Here is a 27,152-nt window from a genome sequence, read left to right as displayed (position 1 = left end):
AGTGAGTGCAGAGTAGTGAGTGCAGAGTAGTGAGTGCAGAGTAGTGAGTAGTGAGTAGTGAGTGCAGAGTAGTGAGTAGTGAGTAGTGAGTGCAGAGTAGTGAGTAGTGAGTAGTGAGTGCAGAGTAGTGAGTAGTGAGTAGTGAGTGCAGAGTAGTGAGTAGTGAGTGCAGAGTAGTGAGTAGTGAGTAGTGAGTGCAGAGTAGTGAGTGCAGAGTAGTGAGTGCAGAGTAGTGAGTGCAGAGTAGTGAGTGCAGAGTAGTGAGTAGTGAGTGCAGAGTAGTGAGTGCAGAGTAGTGAGTAGTGAGTGCAGAGTAGTGAGTAGTGAGTGCAGAGTAGTGAGTAGTGAGTGCAGAGTAGTGAGTAGTGAGTAGTGAGTGCAGAGTAGTGAGTAGTGAGTAGTGAGTGCAGAGTAGTGAGTAGTGAGTAGTGAGTAGTGAGTGCAGAGTAGTGAGTGCAGAGTAGTGAGTGCAGAGTAGTGAGTGCAGAGTAGTGAGTGCAGAGTAGTGAGTAGTGAGTGCAGAGTAGTGAGTAGTGAGTGCAGAGTAGTGAGTAGTGAGTAGTGAGTGCAGAGTAGTGAGTAGTGAGTAGTGAGTGCAGAGTAGTGAGTAGTGAGTGCAGAGTAGTGAGTAGTGAGTGCAGAGTAGTGAGTGCAGAGTAGTGAGTGCAGAGTAGTGAGTGCAGAGTAGTGAGTGCAGAGTAGTGAGTGCAGAGTAGTGAGTAGTGAGTAGTGAGTGCAGAGTAGTGAGTAGTGAGTAGTGAGTAGTGAGTGCAGAGTAGTGAGTAGTGAGTGCAGAGTAGTGAGTGCAGAGTAGTGAGTGCAGAGTAGTGAGTGCAGAGTAGTGAGTGCAGAGTAGTGGGTGCAGAGTAGTGAGTAGTGAGTAGTGAGTAGTGAGTGCAGAGTAGTGAGTAGTGAGTAGTGAGTGCAGAGTAGTGAGTGCAGAGTAGTGAGTGCAGAGTAGTGAGTGCAGAGTAGTGAGTGCAGAGTAGTGAGTAGTGAGTGCAGAGTAGTGAGTGCAGAGTAGTGAGTAGTGAGTGCAGAGTAGTGAGTGCAGAGTAGTGAGTGCAGAGTAGTGAGTGCAGAGTAGTGAGTAGTGAGTGCAGAGTAGTGAGTAGTGAGTGCAGAGTAGTGAGTAGTGAGTAGTGAGTAGTGAGTGCAGAGTAGTGAGTAGTGAGTAGTGAGTGCAGAGTAGTGAGTAGTGAGTGCAGAGTAGTGAGTAGTGAGTGCAGAGTAGTGAGTGCAGAGTAGTGAGTGCAGAGTAGTGAGTGCAGAGTAGTGAGTGCAGAGTAGTGAGTGCAGAGTAGTGAGTGCAGAGTAGTGAGTAGTGAGTGCAGAGTAGTGAGTAGTGAGTAGTGAGTAGTGAGTGCAGAGTAGTGAGTAGTGAGTGCAGAGTAGTGAGTGCAGAGTAGTGAGTGCAGAGTAGTGAGTGCAGAGTAGTGAGTGCAGAGTAGTGAGTGCAGAGTAGTGAGTGCAGAGTAGTGAGTGCAGAGTAGTGAGTAGTGAGTGCAGAGTAGTGGGTGCAGAGTAGTGAGTAGTGAGTAGTGAGTAGTGAGTAGTGAGTGCAGAGTAGTGAGTAGTGAGTGCAGAGTAGTGAGTGCAGAGTAGTGAGTGCAGAGTAGTGAGTGCAGAGTAGTGAGTAGTGAGTGCAGAGTAGTGAGTGCAGAGTAGTGAGTAGTGAGTGCAGAGTAGTGAGTGCAGAGTAGTGAGTGCAGAGTAGTGAGTGCAGAGTAGTGAGTAGTGAGTGCAGAGTAGTGAGTAGTGAGTGCAGAGTAGTGAGTAGTGAGTGCAGAGTAGTGAGTAGTGAGTGCAGAGTAGTGAGTAGTGAGTGCAGAGTAGTGAGTGCAGAGTAGTGAGTGCAGAGTAGTGAGTGCAGAGTAGTGAGTGCAGAGTAGTGAGTGCAGAGTAGTGAGTAGTGAGTGCAGAGTAGTGAGTAGTGAGTGCAGAGTAGTGAGTAGTGAGTGCAGAGTAGTGAGTAGTGAGTGCAGAGTAGTGAGTAGTGAGTGCAGAGTAGTGAGTGCAGAGTAGTGAGTAGTGAGTGCAGAGTAGTGAGTAGTGAGTGCAGAGTAGTGAGTAGTGAGTGCAGAGTAGTGAGTGCAGAGTAGTGAGTGCAGAGTAGTGAGTGCAGAGTAGTGAGTGCAGAGTAGTGAGTGCAGAGTAGTGAGTGCAGAGTAGTGAGTGCAGAGTAGTGAGTGCAGAGTAGTGAGTGCAGAGTAGTGAGTGCAGAGTAGTGAGTGCAGAGTAGTGAGTGCAGAGTAGTGAGTGCAGAGTAGTGAGTGCATAGTGAAGAGTAGTGAGTGCAGAGTGAAGAGTAGTGAGTGCAGAGTGAAGAGTAGTGAGTGCAGAGTGAAGAGTAGTGAGTGCAGAGTGAAGAGTAGTGAGTGCAGAGTAGTGAGTGCATAGTGAAGAGTAGTGAGTGCAGAGTGAAGAGTAGTGAGTGCAGAGTGAAGAGTAGTGAGTGCAGAGTGAAGAGTAGTGAGTGCAGAGTGAAGAGTAGTGAGTGCAGAGTGAAGAGTAGTGAGTGCAGAGTGAAGAGTAGTGAGTGCATAGTGAAGAGTAGTGAGTGCAGAGTGAAGAGTAGTGAGTGCAGAGTGAAGAGTAGTGAGTGCAGAGTGAATAGTGAGTGCAGAGTGAAGAGTAGTGAGTGCAGAGTGAAGAGTAGTGAGTGCAGAGTGAAGAGTAGTGAGTGCAGAGTGAAGAGTAGTGAGTGCAGAGTAGTGAGTGCAGAATGCAGAGTAGTGAGTGCAGAGTAGTGAGTGCAGAATGCAGAGTAGTGAGTGCAGAGTAGTGAGTGCAGAATGCAGAGTAGTGAGTGCAGAGTAGTGAGTGCAGAATGCAGAGTAGTGAGTGCAGAGTAGTGAGTGCAGAGTAGTGAGTGCAGACTAGTGAGTGTGCAGAGTAGTGAGTGCAGAGTAGTGAGTGCAGAGTAGTGAGTGTGCAGAGTAGTGAGTGTGCAGAGTAGTGAGTGTGCAGAGTAGTGAGTGTGCAGAGTAGTGAGTGTGCAGAGTAGTGAGTGTGCAGAGTAGTGAGTGTGCAGAGTAGTGAGTGTGCAGAGTAGTGAGTGTGCAGAGTAGTGAGTGTGCAGAGTAGTGAGTGTGCAGAGTAGTGAGTGTGCAGAGTAGTGAGTGTGCAGAGTAGTGAGTGTGCAGAGTAGTGAGTGTGCAGAGTAGTGAGTGTGCAGAGTAGTGAGTGTGCAGAGTAGTGAGTGTGCAGAGTAGTGTGTGCTGTTGAGTGCAGAGTGCTGTGTATTGGCAATGTAAATGACAATGCCATTTATTTATGATTTAAAGAAAAAAAATGAAATGTCATGAGCAATGCCAATTGCTCTACCTTTAATGATGCCGAGACCATTGCATTGCAAATGCTTGTTCTTTAGAGGAATGGGGGAATGAGAGTCCGTGTCCAGTGGTCTCTTCTTCCTGTGTAGGATTGTGACTTTACCACTCAGGATTCATATATATTTTAGCCTGGTCGTTTGATGGATCTGGATGGAAGAGTTCTTCTTCCACTGTCCGTGGCTGTGTCTTTGATCTCTTCGGCTTAGTCTGTTTTGGATCGACTATTGCCTCTGGGTCGATACCTCCTTCTGTTTCGACGACTTTTGGTGCCTTATTGGTTTTTCTCAGCTCTGACCCTTTGTTCGGGTCGACAAGTGATTTCAGATCGACCGGGTTTTTCGGTTCGACACGCTTCTTGTGCTAGACAGGTTTTTTCGGTTGACTGTCCTTTGTCGAGTCGATGGCTTTTTTCGGATCGACCGGTCTTTTTGGAGCACTTGTCTTTGGTTCGATAGCCTTCTCCGGCTGGATCACAGGCTTCGATACGGCACTCTTTACGTCGGCGACCTTTTTTGGTTCGGCGATCTTTGGCACAGCGGGCTTTTTTGGCTCAACGGCCTTCTTAGGGTCGGTGCCCTTCGGCTCGGTGGCCTTCTTTGGCTCAACGTCCTTTTTAGGTTCGGCGCCTTTTGGCTGGACGGCCTTCTTTGGCTCGGCGCTCTTTGGGTCGACGGCCTTCTTCGGGTCGACGCCTCTAGGATGTACCGCCTTTTTCGGTTCGACGCCCTTCGGGTCGACTACCTTCTTGGGTTCTAGAACCTTCTTTGGGATCACGCTACTTGGCCCTGGGGTCTCTGAAGGCTTCGTTTTCTGTTTCGGAGCAGAGCCGGACGCCGGGGCTGGCGAAAGTTTCTTCGGATCTTGGCTAAGACCTTTTGGCGATGCCTCGACCGGAGCCTTCAGTAACGGGGTAATCAGTGTCGGTGGCAGTGTACTCACGATTTGCCACGGTGGGATCTCGTCATCGGAGTCAGAGTAGTCCTCGACGGTGACCTCTAGGTCCGAATCTTCAGCTTCTGGAAGTTCTTGGTCATCATCGAAGATGTTGTCTGGTTCAGGTGCCTGACGCTGCATCTCTTGCCTAGCGGCCCGTCGAATCCGGATGGTTTTCTTCGAACGGAATTGGGCACAGGCTGGGCAGGTTTCTTCCTTATGGTCTGGTGATAAACACTTGTTGCATACTGAGTGTTTGTCAGTATGCGGGAACTTGGAGTGGCATTGTGGGCACCTTTTGAACGGGCTCCTTTCCATCGACAACAGGCCCACGTGGCGTCGAAAAGGCCAATCGGCCCGCGTCGACGACCGGTTCGATATGGAAAGTTCGATCAAGTCAATGAGTACCGAGCGTAAACAATCCTGTCAAAGTCGAAGGCCTTTAGAAAACTTTTGTTTCGATTCCGAAGTTGGAGTATAGGAATAACATCCGAACCCAATGGCAGAAAAAAACAATCTGAGGATGGAGAAGATGCCCATGCGCACTGTAGTCCAGGGAAGGAGTCACCTATGTCGTGATACTTCGAAGACTCTTCCAGGACAAAAAGGTGCAATCATCCAGACCCAACACTAGGCGGCGATCTATGCACAGATATGAATTCAGCCGCCAACATGCCTCGAACTGTCATTTACGGGGAGGGACCACTGGACTCTGCGTGCAAGCTGGTTATCACCGCTAATTACCAGCTAATGGTTATCGCAACTAATTACCAGCTAATGTGTGATACCATCATACCCAAGTGGGTCGTGGTTCACGTTCCTGTTCGAGTGCCAATTGGCTACTGTCCGTGAGTTAATAGGTGCATGTTCATGAACTACCTTGGATGTGACCAGAGTGATTTTATATACAGTGAGTAGTGTGGTGTATGAGTGATTGGTTGGGTCTACTGTGTCAAAAATAATTAAAATCAAGATAGGGGTGGGTGAGATCTAAATGTTACAGAGGGGGTTAGAGTATGAAGGCCAAGCGGCTGAGGACTAGAGGTGCACATTAAGAGCCTCGTCCCCATTTAACCCGTAGGGGATTTTTGAGTCTAACATGATTGTGCATCTCAACTCCAGTCTTCTCAATGCCACCCCTGATGTTTTAGGGAATGCTTTCTATTACAAAATGTAGGAGAGTAGGGTCTGCAATCCTATGGTCACCCCAGATTTTTGCTTTTTGCTTCACGGGTTTACGACTTTCCCTGGCTGTGGGCCTGCTAATCTGACCCCCAGCCTAGCTGTTCTCTCTCTAAATTAACACTCATGTACTTTAGGTGCATTTACCAATTGGTATTGGGTCACTCTTGTAAGTCCTTTTACAGTGTACCATAGGTACCCAGGGCATAAGTAAACCCAAGGCCTACCAGGGGCTGCAGCATGTATTATGCCACCCCTGGCTGGCCATCTAACCAGACACAACTGGCTGGTAACACAGCTGGGGCAAGGTGGTATAATCACCCATTGCTGTAGATATAGTATACCTATATCTAACCCTAAAATGGACACATATACTCCTATAAGTCACTCCTATGGCAGGCCTTATCAATCCTGAAGGCAGAGTGCTTGGAATTATGCGAGATGGTGCTCTAGCATGAGCTGAGCCTGTCTGCAGCTTTCGGAACCATGTCCTTATAGCTGTTCCATGATAACGCTATACCATATACTCTTAAGTGCATTATAATCCTCGTGGTAGCATTATCAAAACATGTCGAGTATGGTGTAATACGAATTGGAATACTACCCCCTCGCCAGTTCTGGCGACGGGGGTAGCATTCCACCCTTTTAGAGGGACACAACATGTATGTAACGAGAACCCCGGTTAAAGTTAACCCGAGCCTCCGCATCACAAAATGGATGCTGCTGCCACAGACACAAGTCTGACCTACTGCTGCTGGGAGTCCTTCCAGCAACGGAGGCCTGGACAAAGGATTTCCTGCCTGGGGAGGTGCTAGCACCACCCCAGACAGGACTTTGTGTATCCAGATAGGCAGGGCTGAAAGGAATGAGACATGCCTGGGGCACACAAGGTGTCCCTGTGCATACCCCGGTTCAAACTAGTTGCTGGGGCACTCCAGACCCAGCTCTAGCGCGAAACCGGACAAAGGATAGGGGGTGTAACCACCCCCCTTCCTGGTCCCACCCATGGGAGGGACATAGTCACAGTACAGCCCCCTTTAGGAGAATAAAGGTAGGAGCTGGTCCCATTCCAAATTAGATTATCCTGATTTGAAACTACAAAGAAGAAACTCTGGACTTCGACGTTCTGCTCCACAGAAGACTGAAGAAAATATCCCTTGTGGCCAAGGAGTGACCACCCTGCACAAGCAGGCACCATGAAGCATCCTAGCGGTTCACTTTGTCGTTCTTCCTGGTGGAACCAGACTTCAGAGCCCGACGAGACCCGGACTTCCAGACCTCTACCTACATCTGCAGCACAGCTGAGATCCGTGGGTGCGGCGAGACACGTGGGAAACTGCACTTCGCTTCCAGCAAGACTTCAGAGGCATCCTCGAGAAAGTGCTTTGGGGATTGAGAAGCCCCAGGCCCGAGCAGCTCCTGCACCGAAGACCAGCCCTCCAGCATCCACGAGATCTGCGTGGGGCCCTTTTGCTTGATTGCTGCTTGACGCGTTGTCTGGTCACTTGCCGGCTGGCTAGTGGCCTCCTAGACGACGATCCTTGAAATCCACACCGCTGGTCTGGTTGCTCCAGACTGGCTCTTGCTTCCCTGCAAAGGAGAAGCACCCCGGACCCTCCTGGTCTGCACCAGACGCCATCTCCACTCACCGCGTGGGTTGCCTTTGCCAAGGCATGTTGACTCCGAGTCAGACACCGCCGACAGCGAGCGCTTGCGTGGGACAGCACGTGCCTCCATCCTGGTCGTCAAAGACACCTCCTGGTCCACGTGGCTGCAGAGTCAAGCGTCCAGTCTTCACCTGATCGCGACGACAGCATCTGGTTCCTTCCTGGTTCCACTCCAGTCACTGGCTAGTGACTGTGAACATTGTACCCTCTGCTTTCAGGTCTCCATCTTCCTTGATCCACCCTTGGATCACTCCGGACATCTTCCTCCTGGTCGCCTGCAGCATCTTTCTTCAAGGCTCCATTGACTTCAACGCGGAAACCAGACACTTTCACACCTATGCACCCGAAGCCCGTGGGTGAGGTAATGAGAGCATTTCGGTGCTCATAGGTAGATTGACTCTCCTAGTGTCCAGGTATCCTGTAGTTTTAGTCGTAACTAGTCGGACCTGTCCGTATTCACCTATTTTGTATCTTGTTCGTGCCCATTGACTTTGTACCGCATCTCGCGTGTGAGTTAACACTCTGCACACGCGTCCCGTGGGCCTCCTGCTCCTTACCTAAGGTTAGGGTAGTGTAGTCCCAGGGATCCTACAGCCTCTGGGCATCTTCATGTCTTCTATCGTTCACCTTATACCATTTACTTAGTATATGGTTTGTCGTGCCCCTAGGGCACCATTGTAATTTGTGCGACTTACTGTATTTTTCTTAAGAGTCTTGTTATATGCTTAGCCCTCTGATCTCAAAGAGTTCAGAGGTGTTTGTTAGTAATAAATATATTGTTTATTTTCATAACAACCTGTGGTGTCCTTTCACTTGGTTATATGTGGTAAAACAGCTGGCTTCACATGCCAAAAGAGTTTAGCCTAAGACTGCTTTGTCCCTGCTACCATTAGGATAGCTGGTCTATAAGGTTGACTTACAACCAATCACCATAAGGGTTGTTTGGACTGATACAAGGTGATCACTAGAACTAGTGAGCATCGTATATCAGGCCAACTTCTCACATTGGTGTGCAGCGGTTGGGATTTGAGCTTGCTGTTTTTACCAAATATAATCTTGATATATCAGTTGAAAGATCACATAAGGTACCATATGTACATATAACAAAGCTTAGAAATACCCTGAGTTCTACTGAACCAGCTGTTGTAGTAGAAAGGGCCCAGCGCACCCTGACTACAACTCTTAGCAAGGGATCAGTAGGAAAACCCATAGTGTAGGTAGGTGCACACACCTCCCCTAAACTAGAAAGCATGTCTATCACAGGAGAGAACACAGTGACTCCCCTGGTGATTAGTGACCCTCCACAGGTCCTTTCCAGATATACAGCACTCAGCTTCCAGGAGATTAGACAATTGTGTACCTCCAGGAAATTAAAACAGGGTTCTAACCCTACCCTTCCTTTTCTGTTAGATCTCTTAGAGACATATGATGCTAGAAGGGCTTCTAACCCAGGCCCCTCAGATCCAGCAGATGGAAGCATGCCTCCCTTAGAAGATGACTCTAACCTCCCTGAAACAGAAGATGTAGCTGGTAGGGAAGATGGGAACTCCTCTGATGGAGAGGTAGACAATGGCCATGTTTTAGTCTTAAGCCTACATGGGGATGGAACTGGGGGAGCCCCAGACCTATCCACAAGCAGGCCTAACCTTGGGAATAGAAGAGGTAGATCTCACTCCAGAGACTAACAATTCTATTCACTCCTATGTCTCATACATCTTCTCAGAGGGAGATGAATTCCCCTCAGAGAGAACATGAGGAAAAGATCCAAGGAACAACCCCAAGGAATCCAAGGAACAAGCCCAAGCAGTCAACACTATGGGCAATGCACCTTCCTGTGAAGATTTCTCTGCTTTCCTTTAGCCAAAAAACTGACCACACTAGGAGCGATCTCCTCATTGACGCAAGCCTTTACTCCAAACCCCACTGCATAACACCCAATGAACCAAAAAACAATGCGACATGGTCATCCTTTGGTACTTACTCTGAAGAAGAAATTGACAGACTACTCAGCACCCTGAAACCATCCAATCACCTCAATGACCCTCTTCCTGCTAACGCTGTAAAAGACTTCACCCCTTTGATCCTCCCACTCTGGACTACAATTATCAATAGCTCACTTCAACAAGGAACCATCCCTGACTCCCTCAAAGTTGGACAAGTTACACCTTTACTAAAGAAACCAACAGCCGACCCCACTGACCTAAACAACTACCGTCCTATTACCAACATTCCCACTCTCGCCAAACTGTTGGAAAAATGCGTTCAACTACAATTGACAAAGCACATAGAACAGTTTGATCTCCTCAACCCTCATCAATCAGGCTTCAGAGCATGGCACAGTACCGAAACTGCTATGACTCACATAATTGACGACGCCCTCCAAATTTTAGATCAAAATGATACCTGCCTCCTCATCCTTCTTGATCTCTCTTCAGCATTCGACACTGTGAAACATGAGAACTTACTCGAACTCTTAAACACAAGAATGGGTCTCTCTGGGACTGTTCTTCAGTGGTTCACCTCCTTTCTACACAACAGTTCTCAGAAATTCAAGAGCAACAACCTGATGTCCTCTCCAGTACCTGTATCGTTAGGTGTCCCTCAAGGATCCTGCCTATCCCCTACTTTGTTCAACCTAGTTATGGAACCTCTCACCGCAGTGCTACAAGCATCCAATGTACACTTTCACATGTACGCCGATGACACTCAACTATATCTCAAACTACAATCCCCCAAAGACATTATGCGTCTGAACCAAACAATCAGAAGCACCCAATCCTGGCTGGCCGATAACCACCTCAAACTCAATGCTATGAAAACTGAGTTCCTTCTGATCTCACCTCCCGCGAAAATCTCTACCACTCAAACCTGGCTTAAACACCTAAATGCACTCAATGTCCAACCGACCATAGTGGATTCAGCAAAATCTTTAGGAATAACACTTGACGCCAATCTCAACATGCAGCAGCATATCAGCAAGGCAACTAAGGGAGCGAACTTCCAAATAAATACCTTGAGGAAGCTTAAACCCTTCCTCCCAGCCGAAGACTTCCAAACTGCAGTACAAGCACTAATCATCCCTCGCATAGACTACGGCAGCATCGCCCTCTGCGGTCTCCCCCTAACCACAACTGCACCCCTAAGAGCTTCACTAAACGCAGCAGCGAGACTCATCACTGGATCTAAAAAACACTCACATATCTCCCCGGACTTTAAATCCCTGAACTGGCTGCCTTTTGAAGCCAGAATACATCTGAAAATTGCCTGCATGACGCACAAGGCTATACACCTGAACTCACCCGGCTACCTCACTCAGAAGCTGACAATTTCCGGCGGCTCCAGAACCACCAGAAGTACAAACAATCTTCTGCTGAAGCCTCGAAGATTCCGGAAGGAAAGAACTTACAAACGCTCCTTCTCAGGAATGGCGCCTAGGATCTGGAACTCACTCCCTCCTGAAACCAAACATCCCCTCAACTTTTCTTTTTAAGAAAGAAGTTGAAGCTATCCTCATGGCTAAACACACTTGAACTACTAGTTTTGATCTTTTAAGACTGTGCGTCGATCTGTACTACTTGTTTGATCCCTTGCACATGTGTTTTACTTGTATTATTGACCCTACCCGATTGCTCATGCTCCCTCCTATTTGTACTACTTGCATTGACGACCTACCTTCCTAACTATGCTCCCTCGTGTACCCACCCTACCCCTTACCCCATGCCTATGTAAAGTGCTCTGTTATCTGCAAAGATCTTGTTTGCGCTATATAAAACTTTCAAAATAAATGAAGGAAGTTAATCTGAGGATCCAAAGGGAAGGACTTGCCCTTGCCAAAGAGAAAATTGCCTTTGCCAGAGAGCGGAACTTGAGTGGGTTAGAACCCACTGGTGGCAGCAGTAGCCCTAGAGATAAAGACAGGAGTTTTGATAATAGACACGTGAGTAAAATAGTGCCCTCCTATAAGTTAGGAGATGACATCCACAAATGGATGACTGCTCTGGAGAGGGCCTGCAAAGTACAGCAGGTACCCCAGAGTCAGTGGGCAGCTATATTGTGGCTCTCCTTTGAAGGTAAAGGTAGAGATAAGATCCTCACTGTTAGAGATGAGGATGCTAAGGATTACCAAGTCCTGAAAAATGCACTGATGGATGGGTTTGGCCTAACAACTGAACAGTACAGGTTGATGTTCAAAGACACCCAGAAAACTCAGTCTCAGTATTGGACCAACTTTGTTGATTGTGCCACTAAGGCTTTGGAAGGCTGGTTACTGGAAAGTAAAGTTACTGATTACACGGGATTGTACAATCTTATTATGAGAGAACAAATCTTAAATAATTGTCAGAACCAGTTGTTGCATCAGCACCTGATTGACTCAGATCTGACCTCTCCCCACGAATTGGGAAAGAAGGCAGACAGATGGGTCAGAACCAGGGTCAAGCAGCAGAACCAGAGCCAGGGTGGTGGCCAGAAGAAAGCAGACCAAAAGGGTAGTAATCAGAATCAACAAAATGACCAGAAGTCTTCAACAGGGCCCCAACAATCTAAGGAGGGTGGGTCCCAGAATTCCCAAAAGAAGAAGACTGATGTTCCAAGAAAACCATGGTACCAATACTGTAAAAGTAAGACTCACTGGTTTAGTGAGTGCACCAAGAAAGGCTCAGCTCCTACCACTACTGCCCCTAAGGCACATGCACCCCCTAGTACAGTTAGTAGTGGTAGTGTACTCCCCAAGGCTATAGTTGGGTTAACCCTGGGAACTGAGGTGGGTTCTGACTTAGTCAGAATACCTACCCAGGCTGTTCTTGTTTGTAGTGGGGACATGGATATGACCCCTACTGTAAGCCCCAGTATTCTGGGAAAATACAGTCAAACGCCTTTAATAAATGGAAAAATGGCTCAGGTCTACAGGGACACATGTGCCAGTATCACTATGGTGACACCAGCCTTTGTGGACCCCGATCAGATCATACTAGGTTCAGACTACCTAGTGACCAATGCTAGCAACGTCACTACCAATCACAGTATGGCAGTTGTTAATTTCTCCTGAGGAGGGGTAACTGGCCTCAAAAAAGGGTTGTAGTTAGTTCAGACCTCCAAGTGGAATGTCTTTTGGGCAATGATTTGGAATCCTCCTTATGGTCAGAAGTGGAGTATAGGACTCATGTGGAAATATTAGGTTTGTCAGCACATGTCCTTGCTGTGACCAGGTCACAGACCAGAAAATGCCCAGCTGAACAAGTGCTAGATCCTGGAACAATGGACCAGACATTACCCAAGAGGAAGAGCAGTAGGGTTAAGGCAGTGCCTTCCCCCCGCCTCAGCTTGGGATTCAGCCCTCTCAGGAGGCTGACCCAAAGGCCCCAGAAGGAACTGTTCTAGAAAAGCTTGAACCTGAACAGGTTGAGTTTCTTGGGACAGGGGGGCCTTCCAGGGCAGACTTGAGGCAGGCGCAATTAGACTGTTCCTCCCTTGAACCCCTCACACAGCAAGCTGCTGCTGAGACTGCAGGGAATGCTACAGGTACCCACAAGGTGTACTGGGATGATGGACTCCTATACTCTGAGGCAAGAGACCCCAAGCCTGGTACTACCAGGAGGCTGGTCATCCCCTTGTCTCTTAGAGGTTTCCTTCTTACCTTAGCCCATGAGATTCCCCTTGCAGGTCACTTAGGCCAGAAAAAGACTTGGGACAGGCTTGTCCCTCACTGTCACTGGTCTCACATGTCTGGAGACACCAAAGTATTGTTGCTCATGTGTCACCTGTCAAGCCAGTGGCAAATCAGGTGGCACAACAAAGTCCCCCCTTATACCACTACCTGTTGTGGGGGTACCCTTTGAAAGAGTGGGGATTGACATTGTTGGACCAATGGACCCCCCAACAGCATCTGGGCACAGATTTATACTGGTGGTAGTGGATCATGCCACCAGGTATCCAGAAGCTATTCCCCTTAGGACCACTACAGCTCCTGTTGTGGCCAGGGCCCTACTTGGAGTTTTCTCCAGAGTGGGGTTTCCTAAGGAGGTTGTCTCTGACAGCGGTGCAAACTTTATGTCAGGATACTTGACTGCTATGTGGAAGGAGTGTGGTGTCAATTACAAATTCCCCACCCCCTATCACCCACAGTGCAATGGGCTTATTGAGAGATTCAACAAGACCCTCAAAGGGATGATAAAAGGGTTACCTGAAAAGCTTAGGCGAAGATGGGACATCCTTTTACCCTGCCTTCTGTTTGCTTACAGAGAGGTCCCACAGAAGGGGGTTGGCTACAGCCCTTTTGAGCTTCTATTTGGGCATCCTGTAAGAGGACCCCTATGTCTTGTGAAGGAAGGATGGGAGTTACCTCTCAAAAAGCCTAAGCTTGACATAGTGGACTATGTACTTGGTCTCCGCTCCAGGATGGCAGAGTACATGGAGAAGGCAATCAAAAACCTTGAGGCCAGCCAAGAACTTCAAAAAGCTTGGCATGACCAAAAGGCTGTCCTAACTGTTTACCAGCCAGGACAGAAGGTGTGGGTGTTGGAGCCAGTGGCCCCAACAGCCCTCCAAGACAAATGGTCTGGACCCCACACCATCATTGAGCAAAAGGGAGAGGTCACCTACCTGGTCGACCTTGGAACTCCCAGGAGCCCCCACAGGGTGCTTCATGTTAACAGGCTCAAGGCATATGTTGACAGGGCGGACATGGGCTTGCTCATGGCCACAGATGAGGGACAGGAAGAAGAGAGTGACCCTCTCTCAGACCTGCTCACTCAGAACCCTGATGATGGGTCAGTAGATGGTGTAGTCCTTTCGGACAGCCTCTCTGAACATCAGCAAAAGGATTGCAAACAGGTTCTTCAATCTTTTAGACATATGCTCTCTCTGACCCCCAGTCAGACAAACTGGTGCACCCATGAAGGGGACACTGGTGACAGTCTGCCTATAAAGAGTAAAATCTACAGGCAACCTGACCACGTCAGGGACTGCATAAAGAAAGAAGTACAAAATATGTTAGAATTGGGAGTCATTGAACCCTCAGAGAGCCCTTGGGCTGGGTCCTGTAGTTCTAGTGCCAAAACCTCACACCCAGGATGGTAAGAGAGAGATGAGGTTTTGTGTAGACTACAGGGTTATCAATGTTGTTACTAAAACAGATGCCCATCCAATACCTAGGGCAGATGAACTCAGATAAATTGGCTTCTGCCAAATTCTTGAGTACATTTGACCTGACAGCTGGTTATTGGCAAATCAGGTTAGCTGAGGATGCCAAGGCCAAAACAGCATTTTCGACCCCAGGAGGTCATTACCAATTTGTGGTGATGCCCTTTGGTTTGAAAAATGCACCTGCCACTTTTCAAAGGTTGGTGAACCAAGTTCGCACTGGGTTGGATGACTTTTGTGCAGCATATCTAGATGATATTGCTGTCTTCAGCTCCACCTGGGAGGATCACCTGATCCACCTGAGGAAAGTTTTGGAGGCCCTGCAGAAGGCAGGCCTCACTATCAAGGCTACCAAGTGCCAGATAGGGCAGAGTCAGGTTGTGTACCTGGGCCACCTTGTAGGTGGAGGCCAGGTTCAACCATTGGAGTGCAAGATACAGGCCATTAAGGACTGGGCTCCTCCAACCACCCAGACACAGGTCAGAGCTTTCTTGGGCCTGTCTGGTTACTATAGGAAATGTGTCAGAAATTATGGGACCATTGTGACCCCACTTAATGACCTGACAAACAAGAAAATGCCAAAGCAAGTTCAGTGGACAGTTAGCTGTCAAAAGGCATTCGATTCCCTGAAGCAGGCCATGTGTACTGCACCTATTCTCAAGAGTCCAGACGACTCCAAAACTTTCATTGTCCAAACAGATGCTTCTGAGTTGGGTGTGGGAGCTGTTCTATCGCAACTGAACAATGATGGTCATGACCAGCCCATTGCTTTTATAAGTAGAAGGCTGACCCCTAGAGAGAAACTTTGGTCAGCTATTGAGAGGGAGGCCTTTGCTGTGGTCTGGGCCCTAAACAAGTTGAGGCCATTCTTGTTTGGAACTCACTTCAAGATTCAGACAGACCATAAGCCCCTCTTGTGGCTAAATCAAATGAAGGGTGAAAACCCCAAACTTCTTAGGTGGTCCATTTCCCTACAGGGGATGGACATTACAGTGGAACACAGACCTGGTACTGACCATGGCAATGCAGATGGACTCTCCCGGTATTTCCACTTAAAACAGGAAGACTCACCTGGTGAAGGTTAGTTCGATGTCCCTAAGTTTGGGGGGGGGTTATGTAGGAGAGTAGGGTCTGCAATCCTATGGTCACCCCAGATTTTTGCTTCACTGGTTTACGACTTTCCCTAGATGTGGGCCTGCTAATCAGACCCATAGCCTAGCTGTTCTCTCTCTAAATTAACACTCATGTACTTTAGGTGCAATTACCAATTGGTATTGGGTCACTCTTGTAAGTCCTTGTACAGTACCCAGGGCATAAGTGTACCCAAGGCCTACCAGGGGCTGCAGCATGTATTATGCCACCCCAGACTGGCCACCTAAACAGACAGAACTGGCTGGTAACACAGCTGGGGCAAGGTGGTGTAATCACCCTTTGCTGTAGATATAGTATACCTATATCAAACCCTAAAATGGACACATATACACCTATGAGTCACTCCTATGGCAGGCCTTATCAATCCTGAAGGCAGATATCTTGGAATTATGTGAGATGGTGCTCTAGCATGAGCTGAGCCTGTCTGCAGCTTTCGGAACCATGTCCTTATACCTGTTCCATGATAACGCTGTACCATATACTCTTAAGTGCATTATAATCCTCGCAGTTATTGCTAACTTTGGCATAGCATTATCAAAACATGTTGAATAAGGTGTCATACGAATTGGAATACTACCCCCTCGCCAGTTCTGGCGACGGGGGTAGCATTCCACCCTTTTAGAGGGACACAACATGTATGTAACGAGAACCCCGGTTAAAGTTAACCCGAGCCTCCGCATCACAAAATGGATGCTGCTGCCACAGACACAAGTCTGACCTCCTGCTGCTGGGAGTCCTTCCAGCAACAGAGGCCTGGACAAAGGATTGCCTGCCTAGGGAGGTGCTAGCACCACCCCAGACAGGACTTTGTGTATCCAGATAGGCAGGGCTGAAAGGAATGAGACATGCCTGGGGCACACAAGGTGTCCCTGTGCATACTCCGGTTCAAACCAGTTGCTGAGGCACTCCAGCCCCAGCTCTGGCGCGAAACCGGACAAAGGATAGGGGGTGTAACCACCCCCCTTCCTGGTCCCACCCATGGGAGGGACCTAGTCACAGTACCCCTTTAGGAGAATAAATGTAGGAGCTGGTCCCATTCCAAATTAGATTATCCTGATTGAAACTACAAAGAAGAAACTCTGGACTTCGACGTTCTGCTCCACAGAAGACTGAAGAAAATCTCCCTTGTGGCCAAGGAGTGACCACACTGCACAAGCAGGCACCATCAAGCGTCCTAGCGGTTCACTTTGTCATCCTTCCTGGCAGAACCAGACTTCAGAGCCCGACGAGACCCAGACTTCCAGACTTCCAGACCTCTCCGACCTCTACCTACATCTGCAGCACAGCTGAGATCCGTGGGTGTGACGAGACACGTGGGACCGGCCATCTTGGAGAAACTGCACTTCGCTTCCAGCATGATTTCAGAGGCATCCTGGAGAAAGTGCTTTGGGGATTGAGAAGCCCCAGCCCCGAGCAGCTCCTGCACCGAAGACCAGCCTTCTAGCATCCACGAGATCTGCGTGGGGCCCTTTTGCTTGATTGCTGCTCGACGCGTTGTCTGGTCACTTGCCGGCTAGCTAGTGGCCTCCTAGACGACAATCCTTGAAATCCACACCGCTGGTCTGGTTGCCCCAGACTGGCCCTTGCTTCCCTGCAAAGGAGAAGCACCCCGGACCCTCCTGGTCCGCACCAGACGCCATTTCCACTCACCGGGTGGTTGCCTTTGCCAAGGCCTGTTGACTCCGAATCCAGATCAGACACCGCCGACAGCGAGAGCCTGCGTGGGACAGCTCGTACCTCCATCCTGGTCGTCGAAGACACCTCCTGGTCCACGTGGCTGCAGAGTCAAGCGTCCACTCTTCACCTGATCACGACGACAGCATCTGGTTCCTTCCTGGTTCCACTCCAGTCACTGGCTAGTGACTGGCTAGTGACTGAACATTGTCCCCTCTGCTTTCAGGTCTCCATCTTCCTTGATCCACCCTTGGATCACTCCGGACATCTTCCTCCTGGTCGCCTGCAGCATCTTTCTTCAAGCCTCCATTGACTTCAACGCGGAAAGCAGACACTTTCACACCTATGCACCCGCAGCCCGTGGGTGAGGTAACGAGAGCATTTCGGTGCTCATAGGTAGATTGACTCTCCTAGTGTCCAGGTATCCTGTAGTTTTAGTCGTAACCAGTCGGGCCTGTCCATATTCACCTATTTTGTAACTTGTTCGTGCCCATTGACTTTGTACCGCATCTCACGTGTGAGTTCACACTCTGCACACGCGTCCCGTGGGCCTCCTGCTCCTTACCTAAGGTTAGGGTAGTGTAGTCCCAGCAATCCTACAGCCTCTGGGCATCTTCATTTCTTCTATCGTTCACCTTATACCATTTACTTAGTATATGGTTTGTCGTGCCTGTAGGAAGGTACATCCTGACTATGGTTGCCCCCAACTTTTTGCCCTGTGTTTTAGCTGGTTTTTGACATAGTCGACCTGGGATCCTGCCAATCAGGACCCCAGGCCTACTGCTCTCTCTTTAAAATGGATTCCATGTACCCTAGGTGCATTTCCAATTGGTACTGGGCCACCCTATCAGACCCTGTAACTCAGGGCATGGGTGTACCCAGGGCTGCCAGGGGCTGCAGCGTGTATTATGCCACCCCTGGCTGGCCTCCTAAATTTGACACAACTGGCTGCATGACAGCTGGGGCAAAGCCGTGTAATCACCCTTTGCTATAGGTGTAGTATACCTATACCTAACCCTAAAATGGACACTCAGATTCCTATCAGTCACTCCTATGGCAGGCCTTGACAATCCTGAAGGCAGAGTGCTTGGAATCGTGTGAGATGGTGCTCTGGCATGAGCTGAGCCTGTCTGCAGCTTGCGGAACCAAGTCCTAATAGCTGTTCCATGATATCGCATACCATATACTCTTAAGTGCATTATAATCCTCGCGGTTAAATGCTAACTTTGGTATTGCTTTATCAAAACATGTCGAGTAAGATGTCATACGAATTGGAATACTAACCCCTCGCCAATTCTGGCGACGGGGTTAGCATTCCACCCTTCTAGAGGGACACGACATGTATGTAACTGTGAACCCCGGTTAAAGTTAACTGAAGCCTCAGCTCCACAAAATGGATGCTGCCACCACAGACACGAGTCTGACCCCCTGCAGCTGGGAGTCCTTCCAGCGAGGGGAGCCTGGACAAAGGGTTTCCTGTCAGGGGCGGTGCTAGCACCGTCCCAGACATGGTTTTGTGTATCCTGGGTAGGCAGGGCTTTTCAGGAAGGTGACTGCTGAGTGGCACCCCGGTGCTCACTACGCATAGGCCAGTCAGAACCAGTTCCAGGGGCACACCAGCCCCTGGCCTGGGGAAGTCCGGCAGGGGAGAGGGGTGTAACCACCCCCCTCCTGGTCCCACCCATAGGCAGGACCTAGTCACCGGGTCAGCCCCCTTTTTTAGTATAAAGATAGGAGCTGGCCCCCTGTTCAAATTAGATCATCTTTGGAATCAAGATACGACTTTCTTCGAAAGGACTTCACGATTTCTTCATCAAGATTCTCCCTTGTGGCTAAGGAGTAGTCACCCTGCATCAAGCGGGCACCATCCTAAGAAACACTGCGGTCTGCTGCAAGTCCTTCATCACGAATCCGACGACCCAGCTCGACGAGACCCGGCTTCCCTGGCACCTCTGACCTCTACAGCAAAGCTGAGAACCGTGAGTGCGACGAGACCTCGAGGGACCGACGATCGCCAAGACTGCACGACATCTTTACTGCAAGCCCACCGTGTCCTCCACTGGTGGTCCGAGAAGCCCCGACCCTGCGCAGCTCCAGCACCCAAGGTCAGCCTCCCTGCATCTCCACGATCTGCGTGGGGCCCTTCTGCTGTTTGCTGTGCACCGCGTTGTTTGGCTACTAGCCGGCTGGCTTGTGGCCTTCTGAACGACGCCCGACGACATCACTGCTGCTGGTCTGGTTGCCCCAGACTGGCCCTTGCTTCCTTCTTCAAGAGAGGCACCCCGGACCCTCCTGGTCCACTCCAGACGCCATTTTAGGTCCACCGCGTGGGCTTGAATTTGCCAAGGCTTTGTTGCCCAATCCTGGGTCCAGCGACGCCGACAGCTTCTATCTTCGTGGGACAGCTCGATCCTCCATCCTGGTCGCCGACAACGCCTCCTGGTCCGTGAGATCTCCGAGCACAGAGTCACCCACTCACCTAGTCGAGGTGGCTACCATCCGGTGCCCTCCTGGTGCCCACTGACTACTGGCTAGTAGTCTCGAACTTGGTCCCCTCTGCTTTCAGGTGTCATCTTCCATCGATCCAGGCTTGGATCCACCGAACTTTCTTCACTGGTCGCCTGCCAGCAACTTCTTTCTTCCAGGCTCCTGGTCCGTCAACGAGGATTCCCGACGTCTTTTGAGTCCGATACAGCTGCAGCCCCTGGGCTAGGTAACTTCGGCATTTCGGTGCCCCAGCATAGCCTCACTATCCAAGGGTCAGAATCTACTTTCGTTTTCCTCCTACCAGGTCGGGTTCGCCCGAGAACACTAACTTTGCAATTTCTAGCTACCATAGACTTTTGTCCGCATCTCGCGTGAGAGTGCACACACTGCACCCGAGTCCCCTAGGCCTCCTAGAAGTAATCTAACGATTCCCTAGTCAAGTCCTAGCGATTCCAAAAGCTATTAGTACTGTACTTACCTGCTAGTAATTTCGCATTCCACTTTTCAAGTATATGGCTTTCCGTGCCCCTCGTGCATTTGTATATACTGTGCTAACTTAAGTATTTTTATAAGAGTTTTGGTTTGTGCTTAGTACCCTGTCCTCATAAAGAGTACAGGGCTGTTGTGATACTTAATAAATAACTGTTTATTTTCATAACACTTGTGTGGTGTCCTTTCACTTGGTGTTCAAGGGGTATATGTATGGTAAACAGCTGGCTTAACACGCCCTCTCGAGTCTTTAGCCTTAGACTGCTCGTATCCACGCTACTAGGATAGCTGGTCTATAAGGTTGACTTACAACCAATCATCAATAAGGGTTGCTGGACTGATACATAGTGTTCACTAGAATAGTGAGCACTGCATATCAGGCCACCTTCTCACAGTGCCCCTAAGGCACCATTGTAATTTGTGCGACTTACTGTATTTTTCTTAAGAGTCTTTATGTGCTTAGTCCTTTGATCTCATAAAGAGTTGAGAGGTGTTTGTTAGTAATAAATATATTATTTATTTTCATAACAACCTGTGTGGTGTCCTTTCCCTTGGTATTCAAGAGGTTATATGTGGTAAAACAGCTGGCTTCACATGCCAAAAGAGTTTAGCCTAAGACTGCTTTGTCCATGCTACCATTAGGATAGCTGGTCTATAAGATTGACTTACAACCAATCACCATAAGGGTTGTTTGGACTGATACAAGGTGATCACTAGAACTAGTGAGCATCGTATATCAGGCCAACTTCTCACACAAAGAACGTCAGGTCCTTTGCATTTCCTGTGTGATGTAACGATTAGTTTCTTACCTGTCGGTGTAGTTTTGCAGCTTGATGATCTTTCTGGATTCACTATGCTGTGCATTATTCCGCGGTCTTGTGGTTGGGTCCGGATTCGTAGTCTTTTCTCTCTCTTTTTTTTTTTTTTGTGTCCCAGGTGGGCGTCGGCGTCACCCTTCCTTGGGTGTATTTCCGGTGACGTCGGCATGCTTCCTGCGGAAGCTCCCATCCCTGGGTGCCATCTTCGGATTCTTTTTTCCGTGTTTCCTCCGTTTCCGAAGTGATGGCAATGTTCTATGTAGGTGAATTTTCCTTAACCGCCTTGTATGTAAAATCCATTTTATCTATTCATCTTCTCTTTTCTCTTTTTTTTTTTTTTTGACCACCCCTTTTCTCTCCAGCCTCATCTTTCTGGCGGAGGTGGGTGGGTTCGCTAGTGAATCCAGAAAGATCATCAAGCTGCAAAACTACACCGACAGGTAAGAAACTAATCGTTTTGCAGCGTGAATCTTTCTGGATTCACTATGCTGTGCATAGATTTTGTAGCGGTTTCTCATTTCCGTGGCGGCTGGGTGGAAGATGAGTTCTGGTTTCTGAATATGTGCTGGAGCACCTTTTGTCCGACTTGCGCTTCCTTGTTCATCTGCACATCCACGCAGTAGTGTTTTGTGAACGTGTGCACTGAAGCCCATGTTGCCGCCAGGCATATGTCCTGTATGGGCGTGTTAGCCAGGAAGGCTATTGTGGCCCCTTTCTTCCTAGTGGAGTGTGCACGCACTCCCTCGTCTAGTTCCTGTCCTGCCCTGTTGTGGCAGAGCTGAATCGTATGTGCTATCCATCGTGCAATAGTGTTCTTCGTTACTGCTTTGCCCATGTAATTTTTGGCGAATGACACAAAGAACTGTTTCGTTTTCCTGTGCTGCTTTGTCCTTTCAATGTAATGCATGACCGCCCTTCTGGCGTCCAAGGTGTGCAGAGCTCGCTCAGCGCTATTGGTTGGTTTTTGGAAAAAACTCGGTATCTGTATGGACTGGTTCATGTGGAACCTGGAGACCACCTTCGGCATGAAGTGTGGGTCCGTCCTCATCACAACCCTATCACTATGTATTTGTATGTAGGGCTCCTGTAGTGTCAGCGCTTGTAGTTCGCTTACCCTGCGTAATGACGTTATAGCGACTAGGAAGGCTGTTTTCATGGTTAGCATCTTTAAGGAGGCCCTGTGCAGTGGTTCAAAGGGCTCCTTCATGAGTTCCGTGAGAACTATGTTCAAGTTCCATGCTGGTGGTGGCACCCGCTTTGGCGGTGCGATCCTCTTCGCTCCTTCCAGGAACCTCTTGACAACCTGGGATGTGAAGAAGCTTCTGCCCATCTCACCCCTTGTGTAGGCTACTATAGCCGCTAAGTGAACCCTCAAGGAGGATGAACTGAGTTTTTTGTCCAGCAAGTGTGTCAGGTATCGCAGCACTGTGGAGTCTTTCTTCATCTTCTTGTGAAGTTGTTCACGTTTGCACCACATCGTGTATCTTTTCCACTTTGCGACATAGCACCGCCGTGTGCTCGGCCTCCGTGCCTCGCGAAGGACCCTGAGGGTGCTCTCTGGCAGTCTCAAATGTGCAAACTCTATGTCCTCAGGAGCCATGCTACTAGGCTCATGGTCTCTGGCTCTGGGTGCAGCACCTCCCCGTTCTGCATGGAGAGCAGGTCCTTTCTTCTGCCGAATCTGTGGGGTGCACTCTGTGACATCTCCATGATCTGCGAGTACCATGTCTGCCTCGCCCACTGTGGCGCGACCAGTATCAGGGTCATCTTGCTCGTTCTGCACTTGCTCAGTACTCGGTGTATCAGTGGTATCGGGGGGAAAGCGTAGGCAAATCTCCCGGACCAATCTATCCATAGGGCATTCCCAAGGGACCCCTCTTCGGGTAGTCTGGATGCGAAGTACTGGCATTTCGCATTCTGGCGTGTTGCAAACAGGTCCACTGATGGCGTTCCCCACCTGTTGAATAACCACCTCGTTTCCTGAGCATTGAGCTCCCACTCGTGGGATGCCGATGTCTGTCTGCTCAGCCAGTCTGCCTGAATGTTCTCTTTCCCTGGTAGGTGTATGGCTAGCAGGTCTATCTGTAGTGGGATGGCCCATCTCCATATCTCCTGTGCCAGTGTTGAAAGCGTTGTTGACTGTGTTCCACCCTGCTTGTTGATGTAGAACATCGCCGTGGTGTTGTCTGTCTGCAGTAACACCCTTTGTTTGTACAGTCTTGTCTGGAAGGCTTTCAGTGCCAGGAAGATTGTCTTCAATTCTAGGTAATTGATATGCTTTGTCGCGTCTGCTGGCGTCCACAGTCCTCTCACTTTGAGCTCCTCCATGTGAGCGCCCCATCCCTTCAGGGATGCGTCCGTGGTGATGGTCACAGTCGGAGTTGGGGGTGTTAGAGGTTTTCCCATTGTTAGGTTTTCCATGTTCCACCATGTCATCTCCCTTTGCACTGCGTGCGTCACCACCACAAGATCCTCCCAACTGCCTGACGCCTGTGACCACTGTTCCTGGAGCCACTCTTGCATGGGTCTCATGTGTAGCCGCACATTCGGCACCAGGTGGATGCATGATGCCATCATCCCCATGATCTTGCTCGCAGTCCTCGCTGTCCGAGCTTGCCCCTTCCGGTAGAGGCGAGTTTCCTTGACCAGTGCCCTTGCTCTCATCTCGCTGGGGAACACCTTGGCCTCCACGGTGTTGATCACCGCCCCCAGGAAGGTCTTCACTTGCTCCGGTTCCATTGACGATTTTTCCCAATGGACGGAGAACCCCAGGTTTATGAGCGTGCTCGTCACTGTCTGTGCGTGGTGTTTGCACCTTTGGTACGAACTCGCCTTCACCAACCAGTCGTCTAGATAAGGGTATACGTGTATCCCCTGTCTTCGTAGGTGTGCAGCAACTGCTGCGAGGCACTTCGTGAATACCCTTGGTGCTGATTTGAGTCCGAAGGCCAGCGTTGTGAACTGGTAGTGGCCTCCCCCGATTGTGAACCTGAGCATATGCTTGTGCTTTTTGTTCATCGGTATGTGCAAGTAGGCGTCCTTGAGGTCTATCGTGACCATGAAGTCTCCGACCTGCAGTTGCGGTAGCACCTCCTGCAGGGAGGTCATTTTGAATTTCTGTGTTCTTATGAATTTGTTGAGGAACCTCAGGTCTAGGATGGGTCTCATCTTGTCGTCTACTTTTGGTACCAGGAAGTACGTCGAGTAGACCCCCTTGTTCCTTTCCTTGAATGGGACTCGCTCTATGGCCTGTTTTTGCAGAAGTTCCTTTACCTCTTCCTGAAGCCTCGCCAGCTGGTCTCCTGCTGGTGGTCTTCCCCTTGGTTTCCTGCTTGTTGGCCTTTTCTCCAATTCCAGGCAATACCCGAATTGGATAATGTTTAGGATCCATTTGTCTGATGTGATTTCTCTCCATTCCTGGAGGTAAAATTTCAATCTTCCTCCCACTGGTGACATGTGGTCGTAGGTGTTTTGATTGTCCCGACCCCTTGGTACGTGGTGCCCCCCGGGGTCCTTTACATGGCTGGGCACCCAGAGTTCTGTGGAGTCACTTCGAGGAGGGCTGCTGTCCCCCTCTCCTATTCTGGCCACGTCCGTTTCTCCCTCGAAAGGACTGACCTCTTGGTTGGTACTGCCAGGACTGCTTCTGCTGACCTTGATGTCCCTGTGAGTCTGTCTGTTGCGTTTGCTGGAAAGCCTGGTGTGATGTACCAGGTTGGTTTCCACCTCTCCCGCCGGGCCTCCGTGACGGGGTGCCTCTTCTGTTGCCTCTGAATTGCAACGCCCCCATAGACCTTGCCGTCTCATTATCCTTCTTGAGTTGGCTGAGTTTCTCGTCCACAGTTGCCCCGAAGAGCGTTTCGCTGTTGAACGGTGTGTTGAGGATACTGTGCTGCACCTCGGGTTTGAACCCTGAAATCCTGAGCCAGGCGTGTCTCCTTTCTGTGACACCCATCATCATCAGCCTGCTGGCAGTGTCTGCTCCGTCCAGGGCTGTCTTAAGGCAAGAATTTGCCGCATTTTTCCCCTCTTCGACCAACATCTCGGCCTTCTGCCTGGCCTCCTGGGGTAGGTCCTTCACCAAGTGTCCCAGGCCGTCCAAGATCTGGTACATGTGCCTGTTTATAAGAGCGTTGGAGTTAGCCATGCGCCAGTGGGTCGCAGCATTCCGTTCGATCCTTCTGCCCACCAGATCCATCCTCTTGCTCTCCTTATCCGGTGGTGGGCCCGAGGTAGTGGATACGTTGGCCCTCTTCCTAGCCGTGGCCGTGATAATGGAGTCTGCGGAGACCTCGCCTCGAATGTAGGCCGGGTCCTTCGTGGAGTGTTTGTATTTTTTCTCCGTTCTAGGGGTTACCGCCTTGCATGTTGCAGGCTCCTTGAATGCTTCTTGTCCCTGAGCCAAGACGCTCTCGAGCATTGGGAGGAACTGGCTCCTTGTCTGTGTTGGGAGCAAAGTCTCGAGCAGGAAGTCTGCTTTCTGCTTTTCCTCGTCGAGCTTTAGCTTAAATGCCGCTGCGGCAGACTGTATCGCCGAATTGTATGCCCCGATGTCGTCAGGCGGCGAGGGCCTCGAGGGGTATGTGTCGACCGCCTCCTCCGGGCTCTCGGTGTCGATATCCAGGTAATCCTGTTCGTTGGGGTCAGAGGTGGCCGACTCGGCGTCCACCCTACTGCCCTCCTCCTCGTCATAGCCGTAATCCTCGTAGGGATTCTCCTCATCTCCCTGTTCGTCGACCATCTCGGCGACCGGGCCATGTGTGTCGACGAGTTCTTCTTCCTCTTCTACCAGATCTAGCACAACGTGCTTGGTCTTGTGTGGAATTGTAAAGGCACTCATCTCGGCGTCGAAATCCTTTTTTCGCTGCAAGATGCTCGCCATCTCGGCCTCCAAACGCCGTCTTTTCTTTTCCCTTTCGGCCGCGTTCTCGGCCTCGGAACGCTCGGCCCCTCTCTTCGTCACCTGGCTCGGCGGCGAGACTCCCGGCGTCGAATGTTTGGACGTCGAACCTTGTTTCGGGTCCTTGGATGTCGTCAAGGTTTTCGGGTCTTTCTCCCTCGACGCCGATCGGTCCCTTTCGGAGACGATCTTCTGCGCCTTCTGCTGTTCAACAGCTCGGCCCCTTTCGGAGGCGATCTTCGGAGCCTTCTGCTGTTCAACAGCTCTCGGCGCCAGGGACTCCTTCTCCGAGGATCCGCTGGGCCTGTGTGTGGTCGCGGACTGCAGATGTCGCTGCGTCGGCGCCTTCGGGGTCTGGCCCTCGTTCTTTCGAGACTCAGGGTCTCTCGTGCTCTTGTGGGACGTCGAGTCTCCTACCTTATCAGGCGTCTTCTTTGAATCGGTCTCTACGACCGTGTAGCTGTCGTCTTCGGCGGCAGCGTTGTCCTCTTCCTCTGAGGACATCCCCAGGACGTACAGCGAAGGCGTCGGGGCTTTTCCTCCGAGGGTGGCGTGTGCTACCCTCTGACTCTTCCTCACACGAAGGGTCTTCGCGGCGAAGACGGAGCAGGCGTTGCAGTCTTCGGTTCTGTGGTCCACCGGTAGGCAAAGGTTGCACACCGGGTGCTGATCTTTCTGCGCGTACTTGTGTCTGCAATTCGGGCAGAACTTGAACGGCGTGTTGTCCATCCTCAAGCGTTTCAGGCCTCCCTGACCGCGTGGACGTCGATGATCGTCGAAGTTCTCGACGTTCTCTCCTTCTCTCTTCGCCAATGGTCTGCGAAGTCTTCCTTGGTCTTCTTCCTTCAATTTCTTCTCGAACTTCTCTCTTTGCAGTACTTTCTCCAAAAATGTCTGGAGCCCAACGGGAACGATCCAGACCCGACCGCGGAAAAAAGAATCTGAAGATGGCGCCCAGGGATGGGAGCTTCCGCAGGAAGCATGCCGACGTCACCGGAAATACACCCAAGGAAGGGTGACGCCGACGCCCACCTGGGACACAAAAAAAAAAAAGAGAGAAAAGACTACGAATCCGGACCCAACCACAAGACCGCAGAATAATGCACAGCATAGTGAATCCAGAAAGATTCACGCTGCAAAAGTTGATATGCCTTGCGACAGGCTAATGCCTGGTCAGAATTAGCAATTGCCCTCAGGTGCTGTAGTATCCGGACATGTAAATGGTGCTGCCTATGTATCTGCTTTCTTGCACGTAGACCGCATATTCCGTCTTGCATTTGTATTTATTTATTTACTTGAGTTTTATATAGCGCTGGCTCGACCCAGAGGTATCAGAGCGCTTAACATGCAGAAAGTTACACACGTTTCAAATTAC

At 50.0% G+C, this 27,152-nt stretch overlaps 1 protein-coding gene across 8 annotated transcripts in view; it reads right to left on the bottom strand.

Moving 5' to 3' along the window:
• The window catches only part of CPSF7 (cleavage and polyadenylation specific factor 7), a 218,030-nt gene that overhangs the window by 47,209 nt on the left and 143,669 nt on the right, over positions 1-27,152 (bottom strand). The gene's annotated exons all lie outside the window — the stretch shown is intronic.

This window comes from Lissotriton vulgaris, chromosome 2_1 (assembly GCF_964263255.1).
Source record: "Lissotriton vulgaris chromosome 2_1, aLisVul1.2, whole genome shotgun sequence".
Lineage (NCBI taxonomy): Eukaryota > Metazoa > Chordata > Amphibia > Caudata > Salamandridae > Lissotriton > Lissotriton vulgaris.
This window is presented reverse-complemented; position numbering and strand designations above follow the sequence as displayed.